The sequence below is a fragment of the Schistocerca nitens genome, chromosome 3 (assembly GCF_023898315.1).
Source record: "Schistocerca nitens isolate TAMUIC-IGC-003100 chromosome 3, iqSchNite1.1, whole genome shotgun sequence".
In the NCBI taxonomy this organism is placed as follows: domain Eukaryota; kingdom Metazoa; phylum Arthropoda; class Insecta; order Orthoptera; family Acrididae; genus Schistocerca; species Schistocerca nitens.
The window spans coordinates 535,329,430-535,349,869 of NC_064616.1; the positions used below are offsets into that span (position 1 = coordinate 535,329,430).

General features: G+C 46.4%; 1 long non-coding RNA gene across 1 annotated transcript in view; it reads right to left on the minus strand.

The window, feature by feature from the left end:
• Positions 1 to 322: 322 nt before the first annotated feature.
• The window catches only part of LOC126249649 (uncharacterized), a 109,831-nt gene continuing 89,713 nt past the window's right edge, over positions 323 to 20,440 (minus strand). Inside the window, exon 3 of the long non-coding RNA XR_007545636.1 lies at positions 323 to 450. This is a non-coding gene — a long non-coding RNA (uncharacterized LOC126249649). The remainder of the gene's footprint in view (positions 451 to 20,440) is intronic.

Sequence of the window (20,440 nt, forward strand, 5' to 3'; positions counted from 1 at the left end):
GGCCCGGGCCCCGCGGCGACAGCGGTGGGCGCCCAGGACCACGCTGTGCCAGCGGTGGGCGCCCAGGACCACGCAGTGGGCGCCCAGGACCACGCGGTGCCAGCGGTGGACGCCCAGGACCACGCGGTGCCAGCGGTGGGCGCCCAGGACCACGCGGTGCCAGCGGTGGGCGCCCAGGACCACGCAGTGGGCGCCCAGGACCACGCGGTGCCAGCGGTGGGCGCCCAGGACCACGCGGTGCCAGCGGTGGGCGCCCAGGACCACGTGGTGCCAGCGGTGGGCGCCCAGGACCACGCGGTGCCAGCGGTGGGCGCCCAGGACCACGCGGTGCCAGCGGTGGGCGCCCAGGACCACGCGGTGCCAGCGGTGGGCGCCCAGGACCACGCGGTGCCAGCGGTGGGCGCCCAGGACGATTGCGTGTCTTCATATGAGATGTCATCGCAGCAAATACTGAAAATAAAAGAAAGTTATTAGACATTAATAGATGCACTACTAAAGCTTCTAGATATACTCTAAATGTTAAATAATTAATTAAATCATTGAAAAGTGGGGCCTCTCAGGGATATGGTTATGCGTTATGCTGGCACTTTTTCAAATAGTGCAGTTCAAGACATAGTTCATGAACTGTAGAATATTAAACTACCATGCTGCACATGTTAAGCCTGTACCTCACTATATTTGACATTATTCCCTTAGGAATTGTCAGTTTCATGGACAATTTAAGTACTCAGTAGTAATGCTGCTTTATAAAATTGTAGAAAGGGGAAAATGCAGACAATTTTAGACCTATTTCTATGCCATCTATGTCTGCTAAAGTTATTGAAAAGGCTGTGTATATCAACTTAATTGCGCATTTTATTTCATATAATTTGTTATCAAATGTACAACTTGGTTTTAGAAGTGGTTTAACAACTGAAAATGCTATATTGTCTTGTCTATGTGAGGCACTTGATGGATTAAACAAAAGGTTTAGAACGGTAGGCATCTTATTTGATATAAGTAAAGCGTTTCATTGTGTTGATCACTAAATATTGCTCCAGAAGTGGGACCATTATGGAATACAGGGAGTAGCTCACAATTGGTTCACCTCATACTTTAAGAACAAGACACCAAAAGGTCATTCTCCATAATATAGAGAATGACTATGATGTGGGGTCCGAGTGGGGCATGGTTAAAGGGGAGGTGCCCAGGGATTAGAGCTGGGCCACTCCTGTTCCTTATTTATACACATGATATGCCCTCTACGGTGGCAGGTGATTCTAAAATGATTTTGTTTGCTGATGACACTCACTTGGTAGTAAAGGATGTTGTGCGTTATGCTGGCACTTTTTCAAATAGTGCAGTTCAAGACATAGTTCATGAACTGTAGAAAATAAACTAACACTAAATCACAGTAAAAATCAGTTTTTACAGTTTCTAATACACAGTTCAACCAAACCTGACGGTTTAATTTCACAGACTAGGCACATGATTAGTGAAATTGAACAGGTCAAATTTCTAGTTGTTGAGGTAGATAATAAACTGTCTTGGAAAGACAACATTCAGGATATTGTTCAGAGCCCTATTGCTGCTAGATTTACTATTTGAACATTGTCTCAAGTAAGTGATAGTTCGACAGGAGAAGTAGTATACTTCGCTTATTTTCATTCGCTTATGGTCGGCCGCTGTGGCCGATCGGTCGTAGGCGCTTTAGTCTGGAACCGCACGACCGCTACGGTCCCGGGTTTGAGTCCTGCCTTGGGCATGGATGTGTGTGATGTCCTTGGGTTGGTTAGGTTTAAGTAGTTCTAAATTCTAGGGAACTGATGATCTCTGACGTTAAGTCCCATAGTGCTCAGAGCCATTCGAGCATTTAGAACAATTCGCTTATGACGTATCCTGTTACACTTTGGGGTACTCTTCCCACTTTCAAATAGTATTTTTGGGTCAGAATGTGCGTATCAGGCAATAAGGGGTGTAAGTTCGCAAACCTGTTGTGGTCCCCTGTTCATCAGCCATCATTTCTTGTTAACAATTCAGCTTATTCTGAAGAATTATTAGCGATTGGATCGCACTTCCTTGACTCTTGTGCAGAAAAGCATGCGGTATTCTGCTGCACCCATTTTCATTCAGTAAGCTATCACAAAAGTTCAAAAATCTTAGCAGTAATCCACGCGCTTGGAGGACGTGATGGGATGTCGATGTAACACTGTACACGTACACATCAGCGGTGGGAGTAATGGAACAAAGAGAGCACCACTCCATGTTGCATTGCTGCCAAATTTATTCAAGATGGCGGATTCAAGATAACGGCGATTGATACTGCAACATCGCAATGACACCATGGAGGCAAGTTCTAATCTTGGCGGGAAGATAGGTCAATTGATCTACCTCCACTAACCTAACCCCCTCCCCTTCGCCAGAAAACGGCAGGAAGTTCAAATTCCAGCCTGACAATGAAAAACATTGTGGATACCTACACTAACCTAAGAAAATGGCGGGAAAATAGGTCACTTGGGCTACCTCCACTAACAGTAATCAACTGACCGCCACCTCTTCCTAGGAACTGGTGGGGAAAGGACTCAGCCTGTCCTGGGCTGGTGGATGATTTGGACATAAATCTTTATTTTGCGTGCAGTATTTATTTAAAAATCTGAGGCAGGAGCTCCATCCAGTGTGATCACCACGAGGTCTGGAGTCCAACTGACCTAGTGCAGAGTACTGCCACCAGAAGGTTCTGTCATCCCATGACAGTCTGGGGTGGGGAAATAGGTGAGAAAGGACTCAGCCAGTTCTGGACTGCTGGAGAGAGGAAGGAGTATACTTTATTTATTTTGGAACAATTTATTTAGGATTGCATTTCACACAGTGTATTTATTACACTGATACAAAACACTCGCCCTGACATGCTTGGGGTCACAATACACAGCATTCAAAACTGCAGACTACTCGCAAATAATCGAAATAATGCAGTACACAGCATACAGACCTGCAAACTAGTTGTAAATCACCGAAATAATGCAGTACACTCATTTGCAGACATCGAAACAACTCGTAAATTGTCAAAAGATAATGCATGTGTAATGCTATGCAAACATGCTCACAACACTTAAACAGCAGAAAATTATGCACTGCACAAACACTCATTGCACATAAAAAAAAAAAAACGCTTTCGAACTATCGTCAACCGCATGCCACTGCTGCCTGCAGCAAGCAGGTGGAAATCGCGTCTATTTTTGGGTATACAGTTACAGTTCTTCGAGTGTTATACTGACGTCACATGTCTATGTAAGCGAGAGCCAGGTCATTGTCTGGGCCGCTTGTGCGTGTTTACCATTGCTGATGTGAAACCTCTCCACCTATAAATACTGACATCACAGGTCGCGCTATAGCAACATGTTCCAATGCTTCCCAGAATAGCACAGGCTGCATTGTTCCTAGCGATCCTAACGGGGCATGCGAGCTGTGTCTAGCCTTGCACGTTTTTACCAGCGAAGCGTGGCTGACGCATTGCAGTGAAATGCTCATGTAGCTACAGACTATCGCAAGTGCATCTAAAAGGCTCTCATTGTTATACTGATGTCACATGGCTATGTAAATGAGAGCCAAGTCGACCTCTCGGAAACAGAGAAGTCCCATAAAAATAGTTAACTGTCGCTTTTGTAGGAGCTTTCGTGTGCCTCAGCTTATCTGCATGGAAATTCTTGCCCTAACAGGAGCTGTTTACGAAAATAGCTAAGAATAACACCGAATGCATTCTTTCTGATGGTCCTAACGAGGCACCACTTCCATCATGTGTTACCCTTTCTGGAAATCGTTATGTGCTGCTTTCAACAAACATCTCCGACACACAAACATTGTTACTGCTATGTAGAGGCTCCTATATACCGGTACAAAGGATTTCTTGTGAATGAATGAATCATTATGATTGGCTGTTACTGAATTTACCTGCCAAACTGCTGATGCCACCAGTGTGTAAGCACTGTCCGCCTTTTTTTCTGCAGAAAAGACTTTCAGCGGCAAGAAACGTTTTTGTATAGATCACCATATTGTACTGACAGTGAACACCTGCAAAAGTGATCTACAGATCGTGAAATACATCCCCTGTATTCACCATGCTGCTGTGCAGCGCCAGTAGAGGAAACTACCACCGAAAACGCGGCCCAAGACCACAGCTGCCGAAGAGCGAGTCAAACAGAGAGAGAGAGAGAGAGAGGCCAGCCAGCCATGGACAACTTCACATCCCAGGAGAATGCTATCAATACTGCCAGCAGAAACACTCGTCATATTGAATCTTCTCAACTTTCTGCAGAGTATACATATGACACATTTGGTCCCAAAGACAACAACACAAACTGAGTATTAGGTCACTATTCACCCACCTAGGGGGAGCCGCGAGCCAAATCGTCATAAGGCATCAGCTTTCTCGGACTCTCTGAACTGATGTACAAATGATGGGCAAGCCCCATCTTGGAACAAAGAGGTTACTGTTCATTCTGGAAAGGCATTACTGTTTCCAGCCCCAACCTGTTTGCTTGCTGCTATGCTTTCTACGACCATCGCCAGATTCACAAGAATATTAGGAAACAGACACATATTTATCAGTGTAACTACAATTATATATTAGGATTGCTGCCATAGCCTGACACCGAGCAATGTACTGGATATGTCTCCTCTGTATGAGCGTCATCTGAAATGAATCTCAGTATCTATAGCGCACGTAATTTTTCACATAAAAAAATCTTTCATTCCCCTTATGGTTTGTTGTTGTTGTTTTTGGGGAAGGAGGTCATCTGTCTCATCACATTAGGGAAGGACGGGGAAGGAAGTCGGCCGTGCCCTTTGAAAGGAACCATCGCGGCATTTGCCTGGAGCGATTTAGGGAAATCACGTGAAACCTAAATCAGGGTGGCCGGACGCGGGATTGAACCGTCGTCCTCCCGAATGCTCCCCTTATGGATATCGATGTGCTGAATCTACAACTCCCTCATGATAGGACACGCAGTAGTGACCACTTGTACATATACCATGAAGACTGTTGTACAAAGGCAAGGTTGGTTCCCCTAGGCACAAAGGCATCACTGCTTCTGGCACCGAACTATTTGCTTGCTTGCTTGCTTTCTACACACATCTCCAGACTCTGGGATTACAAGAACACGTGTATTTTCACATGGTTTGCCAGAATATTATACCATTTACGCGATACTTTTGGATATCAGGCACATAGCAGTATCCTACAGATCGCTCACGCAGCATAATTCTGAAGCTATGGACTGGAAATTATTTCTCTACAAACCCGAAACTTTAGTGAGGTGGAGCGTGCTGTGAGCCATTGAGTAACTAATGACCTGCAGCAGCTTCTCCCTCTCTGTCTCTATAATCCATAATCAGTCTACAATTAAATTGTACCTCAATACAACACCATCTCAACTGATCAGTCCATCCACCCTATGTCATCCTTTAATGCAGATGCAAGTTAGTTTAGAGGCAGATGGCTCTTTGTCTTCCTGAAAAGCGTCAAACACAGTAGTCAACTCATGTGTATCACTGTTGTCTCAATAGACATAGAGTAGAATGCTGCCTACTGCTACAAAAGCGACCGTTAACTATTTTTGTGAGACTGAACTGTTTCCAAGAGGTCGACTTGGCTCTCATTTGCATATCCATGTGACATCAGTATAGCAATGAGAACCTTAAGATGTGCTTGCGATAGTGTGTAGCTTCGCGACCATTTGGTGGCGATCCGTCACCCATGCATGGCTGGTAAATGCATGCACAGCTAGACGCAGCTCGCATGTCCCATTAGGATTGCTAGGGACAATGCAGCCTGTGCTATTCTGGGAAGCATTGGAACAGATTTCTATAGCATAACCTGTGACATCAGTATCGATAGGTAGGGAGGTTTTGTGCCAGCAACGGTAAACACGCACGCACAGCACAGCCCAGGCAGTCACTTGGCTCTCATTTACATAAACATCTGACATCAGCATAACACTCCAACAACTCTAACTGTATTCCCGAAAATAGGCACAACTTCCACCTGCTTGCTGTAGACAGCAATGATGTGAGAGCAATGGCGCTGGCTTGCGTCCGGCGGTGTCTCACGGCGGCATCGACACTTATGCGTGTTAGAACAGTTCGCGGTTGATGATAGTTCGAAAGCATTTTTTTAAGTGCAATGAGTGGTTGTGCAGTGCATTATTTTCGGCTGTTTAAGTGTTGTGAGCTTGTCTGCATAGCGTTACACATGCATTATCTTTTGACAATTTACGAGTTGTTTCGATGTCTGCAAATAAGTGTACTGCATTATTTCGGTGATTTACAACTAGTTTGCAGGTCTGTATGCTGTGTACTGCATTATTTCGATTATTTGCGAGTAGTCTGTAGCTTTGTATGCTGTGTATTGTGACCCCAAGCATGTCAGGGTGAGTGTTTTGTATCAGTGTAATAAATACACTATGTGAAATGCAATCCTAAATAAATTGTTCCAAAATAAATAAAGTATACTCCTTCCTCTCTCCAGCAGTCCAGAACTGACTCCCCACCAGTTCCTAGGAAGAGGTGGCGGACAGTTGATTACTATTAGTTATTTTCCCGCCATTTTCTTAGGTTAGTGTAGGTATCCACAATGTGTTTCATTGTCCGGCTGGAATTTGAACTTCCCGCCATTTTCTGGCGAAGGGTGGGGAGGGGAGGTTAGGTTTAGCGGAGGTAGCCCAATTGACCTATCTTCCTGCCATGACGTCATTGCGATGTTGCCATATCTATCGCCACCATCTTGGATCCGCCATCTTCAAGAAATTTAGCAAGAATGAAACGTGGGGTGGTGCTCTCTTTGTTCCACTACTGGCGTCTATGAGAATGATTAGAGTTACAGTTCTCTCTTACAGGTAGAATGGCCACCAGATCGCATTAGTGTTGTTAGTGCTTAGTGTTGTTACCATGCCTGGCTGTACACATAAGGCACGTGACTAGCTTTCGCTTTTGAGTGACTGATGTGAAGGAAACGGATATGGTACACACTCATGTGATCAGTGTTATCAACACCTGATAGAGTTCGAAAGGGGCCTCAGTGTCTGTCTCCACTCGGCTGGCTGGCAGAATTGTGCAGTTTACTGCTTTATGGGGCATTCAGATGTCACAGCATCCCGATGTTCGACTATGTGGGAACATACAGGTAGGCATAATCGTCGTTAAGCTTTAGGTTGACCACGTCTGATCATCACAATGGAGAACCTATGTATTGCGCAGCAAGCAGATCGTGATCTATTCTCATCTGCCCCCGTCACTCGAGAACAGTTAATTAACTCCGTACAATATTCTATGTCATTTCCGCATCATTGGCTGGAATAACACGAGCAATTGGACTAGGGAATTACCATCCCACACATTGGTTGCCATTAACATCAGGGCACAAACGGCTCCGTTTGGAGTCGTGTTGTGACAAGGAAGATAGGATGCTGATGAATGGTGTCGCGTTGTGTTCAGCGATCGGGTTTATGCACTACCCAGGATAACCACCGTCAGCGAATATGGCGGCGAACTGAGGAGAGGTCCCTTTCTGCCAATATTTAGCACAGGCACAGCACTATTACTCATGGCGTCATGTCATGTGGAGCCATCGGGTCTGACTTCAGATCACGGTTGCTTAGTTCAGTAACGGCGTCACAAAAAAAGCTCCTTTGTTTGTAAAAAATGAGGTAGAAGATTTTATATTTTTATCTTGCGTATGTAGTTGACGGTACGACGAAGTTTTCCATCTCCAAAACAGCGTACAACTTTCCGTGGTCAAATAATCAACAAATTGTGGTACTTTTTTCAAGTTTTCGCCTATTACTCGAAAATATGCATCCTAGTTAAAAATGTTACCCGTACCAAAATGAAAGAGCATTAAATTTTGCATCGAATAATCTATTTAAATGTTAAATTCGGTGCAGCCGTTTGCCCGTGATCAGTTCGTTCATCTTTACGAGCTTAGCTAAAAAGTCGGCTCCAGCGACTGTAATTCAAAAAAGGCTGCTTCAAATGAAAATGTTATGTTATCAAATTTATGGACCATGAAATTTCATGTTACAAAAGCATCTAGTTTTTCAGTTTTAGGCACTTGAAAATCAAAATAATTCCATTTTGTTGTTTTTTTGTAACTCAAAATGAACTCTCGATAAATGAAAAAGAGAGTGTTACTTAGTCACATACACTGATTTCTGCAATGAGGCCACGGTCATTCCTATCTTCAGTATTGACTGGGCTCGGTACATTCATGTACAAAAGATTCGGATCAAAACTTACTGTCGACGCTCTGAGTGCATTTTGATTGGCAGCTTCAATAGTGGAAGCGTCACTATTTGAAACGTACTCGACTGCACTATCTCAGTATCCTAACATAACCTGTAAAGGATTCATCCAGCTCATCTCTGATAACGCCAATTTCAACATCTACACAATTGACGGGTTGAATACTGTCCTTTCGATGGGAGGAATCACGGCAGTCTCTCCCTGCACAGCTATGGAATCTGACAAGAACATTGATCGGAAAAGTAGACGATCAGCTTCTGAATTTTTGTTTACCCAAGCGATGCTTCGCAAAGGGAGACAAAGTATTCTGAAGATCTCGTCGTTTAAAGACACCGGGTTCTTCACAGATATCATTTTCGAAGAAGATACAAATGCTGCAGTCGCATAGAAGTTGCTTGCAACTGCACAGGAGAAGTAGCAACAAGAACCACTTGATTTTTACGCTTGTAACACTTATATCGATTAGGAACAGGTTTACATTATATAACTGTGTTTCCACAATTATGAAGTGTTTATTCTTTGTTAGTTAAGGTCATTGATCTGTGACAGGAAATTTAAAGACTTGTAATGTATATATGGAAAAAGACGAATGATTGTTAAAATAATGAAATTTTATAATATATGTATGTTTATAAAGAAAATTGTTATTGGAAACTGGTTCATGCTTAGTGCACTTGGCCGGCCGCAGTGGCTGTGCGGCTCTAGGCGCTACAGTCCGGAACCGAGGTACCGCTACGGTCGCAGGTTCGAATCCTGCCTCGGTCATGGATGTGTGTGATGTACTTAGGTTAGTTAGGTTTAATTAGTTCTAAGTCCTAGGTGACTGATGACCTCAGAAGTTAAGTCACATAGTGCTCAGAGCCATTTGAACCATTTTTTTAGGGCACTTGTGCTGGAAAATGTTAAAGATGTGGGGAAGTCCCTCCGCAATGGAAGTGGCTTGGCGCGATGTAAAAGGTGGTTTCTTCGGTCGAACTGGGCGGCTCCTTGGTGCGAACGGTACGCAGTCAGTGGCCAGCCGTTCCACGCTACACATCGAAGGTTCCAAGGGAGACAATTGGAGGCAGCTTTGCATGGAATTTTGCTTCGGATGTGGCTTTGGCTGTTGCTTGGTATTCTCGGCAATAAGGAATAGCTCTAACACATTAAAAATCCGCCGCCAAGAAGAAATTTTATAGAGCGTTCAAACATCAAGAGCCGTGAGTACAGTTAGCCGTCACGTCGCTTGTCACCTCAACTTCGCCAATGCTCAACCAACTTCATGCATACAGGTATGTATCAGAGCATGGACCACTTAATTTGTGTGAGTGATTTTAATAATAATTCAAATGCTATATATCTGTGTTTGGGACCGTATCTTCTATCCTGATCATCAACCTATGTTCTAACTAATTTCACTTTTGTTGATCATTGCACATTTGACAAACATAAATAAATCACTAGTTCATTTGAAACAGGATAGTCGCTTTTATAAACACTTCGGACGGGATGTACGAATGCATGCTTTCACGGCGATATCTGTTAATAAAACATTTTCGGGTTTCAAGCCGCGTCAAGTGGTTTACTGCCCACGAGGAAGAAGACCTCTGAAGAAGACACCAAGCAGGTTGCATTCTTACAGTTTTGTGGTTCGACAACAGGGAAGATCAATCGCCTCCTGGAGTGACACAATCTTCAGTCCTCCGGCAAAGATCCGGCAACTAATGAAATCTGTGGAAGACGATGTAGGCCTCAGAACGCCAGGAATTTACAAGATAACGTGTGGATGTGGGCAGTTTTATGTCAGCCACACTTCGCACTATTGAACAGCGCCGCACAGAACATGAAAGGTGTTACCGTCTGCGATATCCCGAAAAGTCACCCGTAGCAGAACATGCTCTGGAAAACGGACCCCGAATTGCGTTAGATGAGACCTCTATTATTAAACGGACTAATGGCTCCTGGGATAGCGTGATAAACGAAGCCACAGGGATTAGAATTTCTGACAACACCTTCAATAGAGACGGTGAATTGCAGCTGACTACAGCGTGGGATCCGGTGTTGAGGGAGTTGAAGCCGGCCAAAACAATACCATATATGGTGTGGGACGGAGCACCAGTGACGTCACGAGCGACGGCGCGGCTATATAAGCACGGCAATGACAACCACACGACAGTCATTCACTTGACAATGGCAAAGGAGATCTCTGCCGAAATCTCGTGGGCAGTATACCACTTGACGCTGCTTGAAACCCGAGAACGTTTTATCAACAGATATCGCCGTGAAAGCATGCATTCGTACATTGCATCCGAAGTGTTTATAAAAGCGACTTCAAATGAACTAGTGATTTATTTATGTTTGTCAAATGTGCAAGGATCAACAAAAGTGAAGTTATATAGAATTTTCCTGAAGTACTCTCAGCTTATAGCAAAGTATCATTTTGCAAAAGTACTGTGCCACATTGTGTGTACACGATGGTCCATTGATAGTGACCGGGCCAAATATCTCACGAAATAAGCATCAAAAGAAAAAATTCAAAGACGAAACTCGTCTAGCTTGAAGGGGGAAACCAGATGGCGCTATGGTTGGCCTGCTAGATGGCGCTGCCATACGTCAAACGGATATCAACAGCGATTTTTTTTTGTTTTTTGTTTTAATAGGAACCCCCACTTTTATTATATATTCGTGTAGTACGTAAAGAAATATGAATGTTTTAGCTGGACCACTTTTTTCGCTTTGTGATAGATAGCGCTGTAATAGTCACAAACGTATAAGTGCGTGGTATCACGTAACATTCCGCCAGTGCGGACGGTATTTGCTTCGTGATACATTACCCGTGTTAAAATGGACCGTTTATAAATTGCGGAAAAGGTCAATATCGTGTTGATGTATGGCTATTGTGATCAAAATGCCCAACGGGCGTGTGCTATGTATGCTGCTCGGTATCCTGGATGACATCATCCAAGTGTTCGGACCGTTCGCCGGATAGTTACGTTATTTAAGGAAACAGGATGTGTTCAGCCATATGTGAAACGTAAACCACGACCTGCAACAAATGGTGATGCCCAAGTAGGTGTTTCAGCTGCTGTCGCGGCTAATCCGCACATCAGTAGCAGACAAACTGCGCGAGAATCGGTAATCTCAAAAACGTCGGTGTTGAGAATGCTACATCAACATAGATTGCACCCGTACCATATTTCTATGCACCAGGAATTGCATGGCGACGACTTTGAACGTCGTGTGCAGTTGTGCCACTGGGCACAAGAGAAATTACGGGACGATGACACATTTTTTGCACGCGTTCTATTTAGCGACGAAGCGTCATTCGCCAGCAGCGGTAACGTAAATCGGCATAATATGCACTATTTGGCAACGGAAAATCCATGATGGCTTCGACAAGTGGAACATAGCGACCTTGGCGGGTTAATGTACGGTGCGGCATTATGGGAGCAAGGATAATTGGCCCTCATTTTCCTACGTAATGTTCTACTGATGTTACTACAAGATGTTTCACTGAATGACAGAATGGCGGTGTACTTCCAACATGATGGATGTCCGGCACATAGCTCGCGTGCGGTTGAAGCGGTATTGAATAGCATATTTCATGACACGTGGATTGGTTTTTTTTTTTTGTGGTTTTAGGGCGCACAACTTCAACGGTCATTAGCGCCCAGACTACGTTAGGAATGCACCGCGAGTCACAAGTTTAAAACAGCAACGAAACGGAAAACACGATAAAAGACAGACTGACAGGCATAGGATTAAAAAAAAAGGAAAACAGCATAATCAAATGTCCTTTGAGAGGGTTGTCAAATTGATAAAATGAAGAACGCGAGCAGCTGCTCGTGGGTCATCCGCTAAAATGGCTTCTACAGTACATGGCAGGCCAAGATCAAGACGCAGGGTGTTAAAATCCGGACAGGACGTTAAAATGTGGCGGACCGTCAGCAATTGCCCACATGGGCAGAACGACGCCGGCGCAGCCGTCAGCAGATGGCGATGGCTGAACCGGCAGTGTCCAATTCGTAACCGGGCCAGAACGACCTCCTCCCGCCGAGAAGGGCTGGAGGAGGACGTCCAAGCCGCGGGAAGAGGTTTCAAGGCCCGAAGCTTGTTGTCTGTAAGTGCAGCCCAATCGGCATGCCACAGCGATAAAATGCGCCGACAAATTACCCTGCTACAATCCGACGAAGGGACACAACAAGAAGCTGTCCGAGGCTGGAGGACCGCAGCCTTGGCCGCGGCATCTGCAGCTTCGTTCCCAGGGATACCGACATGGCCAGGAACCCACATAAAGATAACCGGAGAACCGACGTCCACCAGCTGCTGAAGAGAGCGTTGGATCCGGTGTACGAAAGGGTGAACCGGGTACGGATCACCGTGGCTCTGGATAGCGCTCAGGGAATCGGAGCAGATGACATATGCAGAATGTCGGTGGCGGCAGATGTAAAGGACAGCCTGGTAGAGGGCAAAGAGCTCGGCTGTGAAGACCGAACAATGGCCATGGAGCCAATATTTGAAACTTTGAGCCCCGACAATAAAAGAACACCCGACCCCGTCATTGGTCTTAGAGCCATCTGTATAAATGAAGGTCATATTAATGAACTTCGAACGAAGTTCGACAAAACGGGAGTGGTAGACTGAACCGGGGGTAACCTCCTTCGGGAGCGAGCAGAGGTCAAGGTGGACGCGAACCTGAGCCTGGAGCCAAGGTGGCGTGTGGCTCTCGCCCACTCGAAAGGTTGCAGGGAGTGAAAAATTAAGGTGTTGAAGGAGGCGACGAAAGCGAACTCCAGGGGGTAGCAGGGCAGAGACATACAACCCGTATTGACAGTCGAGAGAGTCATCAAAAAAGGAACGATAAGACGGGTGGTCGGGCATTGCCAGTAGCCGACAGGCATACCGACAAAGCAGCATATCGCGCCGGTAGGTGAGTGGCAACTCACCAGCGTCAGCATGAAGACTCTCGACGGGACTAGTATAAAATGCTCCGATCGCAAGTCGTAAACCCCGATGTTGTATGGAGTTGAGGCGGCGTAAGATGGATGGCCGTGCAGAGGAGTATACGAAGCTCCCATAATCCAGCTTCGAGCGGACGATCGTCCGATATAGGCGAAGTAGGACGGTTCGATCCGCTCCCCACGACATACCACTGAGAACATGGAGGACATTTAGAGAACGGGTACAACGGGCAGCCAAATATGACACATGTGGAGACCAACTAAGTTTCCTGTCAAATGTAAGACCTAAAAATTTTGTTGTCTCCACGAATGGGAGAGCAACGGGACCGAGTCGTAAGGACGGTGGGAGAAACTCTTTGTAGCGCCAGAAGTTAATACAGACCGTCTTCTCGGCAGAAAAACGGAAGCCATTGGCGACACTCCAGGAGTATAGACGGTCAAGAGAACGCTGAAGACAGCGCTCCAGGAAACACGTACGCTGCGCGCTGCAATAGATGGTAAAATCGTCCACGAAAAGGGAGCCTGATACATCAGCTGGGAGGCAATCCATTATTGGATTGATCGCTATGGCGAAGAGAGCGACGCTCAAAACTGAGGCCTGTGGCACCCCATTCTCCTGGCGAAAGGTGTCTGACAGGACAGAACCCACACGTACCCTGAACTGTCGATCCATTAAAAAGGAACGAATAAAAAGAGGGAGGCGACCGCGAAGGCCCCATGTATGCATGGTGCGGAGAATGCCCGCCCTCCAACAGGTGTCGTAAGCCTTCTCCAAATCAAAGAACACAGCCGCGGTCGGGCGCTTCCGCAAGAAGTTATTCATAATGAAGGTCGACAAGGTAACCAGATGGTCAACAGCAGAGCGGCGCCTACGAAATCCACATTGTACATTGGTAAGTAGGCGTCGCGACTCGAGCAGCCAAACCAATCGAGAGTTAACCATTCGCTCCATCACTTTACAGACACAGCTGGTAAGCGAGATGGGTCGATAACTGGAAGGCAAGTGCTTGTCCTTCCCCGGCTTAGGAATCGGGACAACAATAGACTCGCGCCAGCATGCGGGAACATGTCCCTCAATCCAGATGCGATTGTAAGTACGAAGAAGAAAACCTTTACCCGCAGGAGAAAGGTTCTTCAGCATCTGAATATGAATAGAATCAGGCCCTGGAGCGGAGGGCCGTGATCGGCCAAGTGCGTTTTCGAGTTCCCGCATGGTGAATGGGGCATTATAACTTTCACGATTCGAGGAGCGGAAGTTAGGTGGCCTAGCCTCCTCTGCCTGTTTGCGGGGGAGGAAGGCAGGGTGGTAATGAGCGGAGCTCGAAACCTCTGCGAAAAAGCGGCCGAAGGCATTGGAGACAGCCTCAGGGGCCACAAGGACGTCATTTGCGACCGTCAAGCCAGAAACTGGTGAGTGGACCTTAGTGCCAGATAACCGGCGCAGGCTACCCCAGACAACAGAAGAAGTAGTAAAACTGTTGAAGGTGCTTGTGAAAGCAGCCCAGCTGGCTTTCTTGCTTTCTTTAATAATACGACGACACTGTGCACGTAATCGTTTATAATTGATACAATTCGCCACTGTAGGGTGGCGTTTAAAGGTGCGTAAAGCACGTCGACGAGCACGTAAAGAGTCTCTACATGCTGCGGTCCACCAGGGGACCGGTACGCGACGTGGAGAAGAAGTAGGGTGAGGGATGGAATATTCAGCAGCAGTGAGAATGACTTCCGTGAGGTGTGCGACCTGACTATCGCAGCTTGTGAAGGTTTGATCCCGAAAGGTCGCCCTGGAAGAGAAGAGCCCCCAGTCTGCTTTGGAGATGTTCCAACGAGATGAGCACGGAGAGGGGGTATGCTGCAGGAGATGGATAACACACGGGAAGTGGTCACTCGAATATGCATCAGAAAGTGCATACCACTCAAACCGGCGGACAAGTTGCGTAGTACATATAGAGAGGTCTAAATGGGAATAGGTGTGAGATGTGTCCGAAAGAAAAGTAGGGGCGCCAGTATTGAAGCAGACAAGATTGAGTTGGTTGAAAAGGTCTGCTAACAGGGAGCCCCTCGGGCAGGATGCTGGAGAGCCCCAAAGGGGATGCTGGGCATTGAAGTCTCCAGTTAACAAAAATAGTGCAGGTAGCTGAGCAATAAGTTGCATCATGTCTGCCCTGGTAACGGCAGACGACGATAGAGTGTAAACGGTACAAATGGAAAAGGTAAAAGTGGGGAGAGTAACGCGGATGGCAACTGTCTGCAGGCCGGTGTGCAACGTGATGGGATCGTAGTAAATATCATCCCGGACCAGCAACATAACCCCTCCATGAGCTGGGATACCTACCACAGGGTGTAGGTCAAAACGCACAGAGGTGTAGTGTGTCAAGGCAATTTGATCGCATGGGCGTAGCTTCGTTTCCTGGAGGGCTACGACGAGCGGACGGTGCAAGCGGAGCAGCAACTTCAAGTCCTCTCGTTTGGAGCGAATGCTGCGAATATTCCAGTGAATAAGTGCCATCGTAAGAAAAAAAAGGAAGATGAAAGAAGGGGTCACCTCGAAGGCCGCTGAGGGCCTGGCTTCGAGCGAGCACTGCCGCCGCTATCAGTAGGCGGACAGTCATCGTCCATTGGGTCTATAGGTTCATCGGCCATCTTGGGAAGATGGCCGGGAGGGGGAGCTTCCTCCGCCGGTGAACGGCCAGATGTTCGGCTACCAGCGGTGCGGCCAGGCGAAAAGGAGGACGGCCTGGGGCGGCAACCGCTGGGTGGCGCAGGAGAAGAAATGCGCCGTGGCGGAGAAGGAGAACTGTGCTTCCTATGAGCCTTCTTGGAAGGTCGTTTGGTGGAAGTACCGGTCGAAGGCTGGGAGGTCGAGGTACGTAGGAAGTCTGCACGGGACGGTTCCTTCTTGAAGGCCCGTGCATCTGACTTCTGGGTCTTCGTCTTAGCAGAAGCTGATGAAGGGGCTGGTGTCTGTGGGGTGATGGGAGGAAGAGGAGACGTCGACCGCGCGATCTTAGCACTGGCCGAACGGACGACCGTGGTGCTGAAGGTCAGATCGCATGTCTGGGTTGCCACCTCCCTGGTAGTCCGAGGAGAGGCGAGGACAGTACTGTATTTCCCCGCTGGGAGCAGCGTGGGCTTCCTACTAGCCAATAGCTTGCGAGCAGCCGAGGTGGACACTTTCTCTTTGACCCGAATTTCTTGGATACAGCGTTCTTCCTTATAGACAGGACAGTCGCGGGAGGATGCGGCATGGTCACCCTGACAGTTCACACAACGAGGAGACGGAGGTGGACAGTCACCCTCATGGGCATCCCTGCCACAAGTGACACATTTAGCCGCATTGGAACAAGACTGTCGAGTGTGATTGAAACGCTGACACTGGTAGCAGCGCGTAGGTGTCGGGACATAGGGGCGAACAGAAATAACCTCGTAGCCCGCCTTGATGCGCGATGGCAGCTTAACACTATCAAAGGTCAAGAAAAGTGTCCGGGTCGGTACAAGGTCATTGTTGACCTTTTTCATGACCCTATGGACAGCCGTCACGCCCTGCTCAGCGAGGAAAGATTGAATCTCCTCGTCAGTCAAGCCGTCGAGGGATCGAGTATAGACCACACCACGAGACGAATTCAAAGTTCGGTGAGCCTCCACCCGGACAGGGAACGTGTACAGGAGTGTGGCCCGAAGCAGTTTTTGTGCCTGAAAGGCGCTCTCAGTTTCGAGTAATAAGGTACCGTTACGCAACCTGGTACAAGATTTGACAGATCCGGCTATGGCATCTACGCCCTTCTGGATAACGAAAGGGTTGACAGAGGAAAAATCCTTTCCGTCCTCAGATCGAGAAACGACGAGGAACTGTGGGGGCAGGCGGTAGTACTTTTGTCACTGGTAGCTGGTCAAGTTTCCGTTTTTGGGCAGAAGTCGAGAGAGATGGAGTGAAATCCATTGCGGAGGAATCCCCCATGATTGCCAGCGTCTCCGATGGCACGCTCTTTCCTTGTGGGGACCCTCTCAGAGGGCACTCCCGCCTTAGGTGAATGTTTACACCTCAGGTCACACCTCCCGAGAAACAGACGGAGGGACCAATCGGCATGGTCAGAAGGTATCAGCTCAGGCAATCACCCCTCCCCGGGCCTGGCCTTTACCAGGGGGTACGCGCGTGCCTTACATGTCTACCCAGAGCGGGGAATTACGCGTTACCCCGTCACCGGCTACGCGTGCGAACGCGTGGGTCGGCCTTCAGGCACGCACAGGGAGGAAGGAAGAAGAGGAAAAAGGAGAGAGAGAGAGAGAGAGAGAGAGAGAGACAGAGAGAGAGGACAGACTGTCTCAAACGCCGAGGCGGAGACCAGAGAAGGCATGGAGAAGAAGGCAATGACAAGGCAAGGAGAAGAAGGCAATGAGAAGCCAAGGAGAAGAAGGCAATGAGAAGGCAAGGAGATTTTGCAGGGGAAAGGGTAAGGAAGACAGTGAGGTGGAGAAGAGCAAAGAAAGGAACCAACCAAAGGAAGGAAGAAACGAGAAGTGAAAAAGCAAAATGACCGCAAATAGAGGTCGTGGAACCGTCCGTCTCCGGACGCAGGCGCTAACTACCCCCTTGAGGGGGAGGGACTCCTTTTAGTCGCCTCTTACGACAGGCAGGAATATCTCGGGCCTATTCTAATCCCCGGACCCGCAGGGGGGACGTGGATTGGTTGTCGAAGCACCATGCCATGGCCCGCAAGTTCACCGGATCTGACGTCTCCGGATTTCTTTCTGTGGGGAAAGTTGAGGGATATTTGCTATCGTGATCCACCAACAACGCCTGACAACTTGCGTCAGCGCATTGTGAAAACATGTGCGAACATTACGGAAGGCGAACTACTCGCTGTTGAGAGGAATGTCCTTACACGTATTGCCAAATGCATTGAGGTTGACGGACATCATTTTGAGCATTTATTTCATTAATGTCGTATTTACAGGTAATCACGCTGTAACAGTATGCGTTCTCAGAAATGATAAGTTCACAAAGGTACATGTATAACATTGGAACAACCGAAATAAAATGTTCAAACGTACCTACGTTCTGCATTTTAATTTAAAAAACCTACCTGTTACCAACTGTTCGTCTAAAATTGTGAGCCATACATTTGTGACTATTACAGCGACATCTATCAAAAAGTGACAGAAGTGGTCCAAACTATAACATCCGTATTTCTTTACATACTACACGAATATGTAATAAAAAATGGGTGTTCCTATTTAAAAAAAACGCAGTTAAGATCCGTTTGACCTATGTCAGCGCCATCTAGCGGGCCAACCATAGCGCCATCTGGTTTCCCCCTTCAAGCTAGACGAGTTTCGTTCTTTGTAGTTTTTTCGTTTGTTGCTTATTTCGTGAGGTATTTGGCCCGGTCACGATCAATGGACCAACCTGTATGTTACTGTCTAAAACACCAGCTTCACAGGTGATGAAAAAGGCAAATAAGTAAAAACTCGTTTGAAACTTAATTTAGCCACGATTACTATCATGAATGATTTTTTTAAGTTAATTGAGCTTAGTGTTGAATAATTTGCCTTGAAAAGTAACATACAAATTATCCCAAGTGACGTTAAGAAGTGACTTCGTTTACATTAAATTTTGCTGCTGAAATAATCATAGAGTTTGACGAGTGATACTATACCAGTTTATGGGTCCCCACCATACTATTCTCATATTAGAAAGATAATTGAAATATTATTGATACTAAGGAAATTTGATGTATTTCCTTAAGTGGGAGTATAGACAGTGTGATTGTTCAAAATGGCTCTGAGCACTATGGGACTTAGCTTCTGAGGTCATCAGTCCCCTAGAACTTGGAACTACTTAAACCTAACTAACCTAATGAGATCACCACATCCATGCACGAGTCACGATTCGAACCTGCGACCGTAGCGGTCACGCGGTTCCAGACTGAAGCGCCTAGAACCGCTCAGCCACCCCAGCCGGCAGTGTGATCGTGATATTTATTGGTTTTATTAGTGGTTGTTACATGTCAGTTAAGTCAGAAGCCCCCCCACCGCCGTCCGAGTTTAGTTCTGCACTTCTTACAGTAACATTTCAGTGCTGATTCAGGTAATGATCTTGATTGTAGCTCCTATTAGTATGAGTTCGGCACAATTTTGCTCTCTATGATTCCTAGTATGTGCATTAACGGAACTTCAATAACTAAAATCCATTTTTCTTAAACATATATTTCCCAATTAATATGCCTAATTGGGCTGGAGACAGTTCATTTTTTTCATTCGTATATGAAATTTACCACTTTCATTAAATCCCAAAGTTAAAATCTGTTTAGTTTTTCTATTAATTGCAATATACATTCACAATTACAGTCCGATACCTTTACCCATTAGTCACACGCCCGATCAAACTTTCTCAAATCCTTTCAGTGGGTAACAGTAGCTTGTATCACAGCAGTTAGTGTTGTACGTGGCTTTTATTGTGACAGGACTTGAGGCTAGATTGTTGGGGAAGAGTGACGTAAAACAAGCTAGTGTTATACGCTCATGAGGAAATTTGAAAATGGTGGTATCCAAGTGCTACAGACAGGAGAAGATGCCGATTCACTGATTGTGGAAACAGCTATTTCAAAATTTGCCAAGTCTGAAAGTTTGACAGTAGTAAGCGAGACCACTGGCATGCTTGGTCTCCTGATGGGTCGAGAAAACAACTACAGCAACCTTTATTTCCATAAACCGGGAAGAGGGATATCAGCAGGAGTTTGGTACACCAGCAATTCTTTCAATTTAGATCCTGTATTTGCCCTTTTCAGTCATGCCTTCACAGAAGTTGATACCACATCCTCTTTTTCTGGCTGTGGCGTCGCAACTAGTGCGCGATCGCCCATTTGTCTATTAAAAGCTTTACTTCAGAATGTATGTGGGCTGCAATGTAAGTCGGTAGAGTATTATACGGTCAGTAACGGACGAGTTGTGTCCTGCAGACTGACGTCACGACCATCTATTGCAGCTGTGTGTGTGAAAGCAGTGGAGTAGCGCTGGCAGGCCACTCACATTATACGAAACTAAAAATATTAATAACTAATAAAGGAGTAACCTGAGGAACGTGATATTTGATGTACAACCTTCTGTTGTGAAGAAAAAAAAAAAACAATATGTCAAAGTCTGAGATCAAAAAACAAATTTTCCGACAGTCAAGAATTTAAATACAATCATGTAATAGTTCACCTTCAGTGACTATGTACGATGAT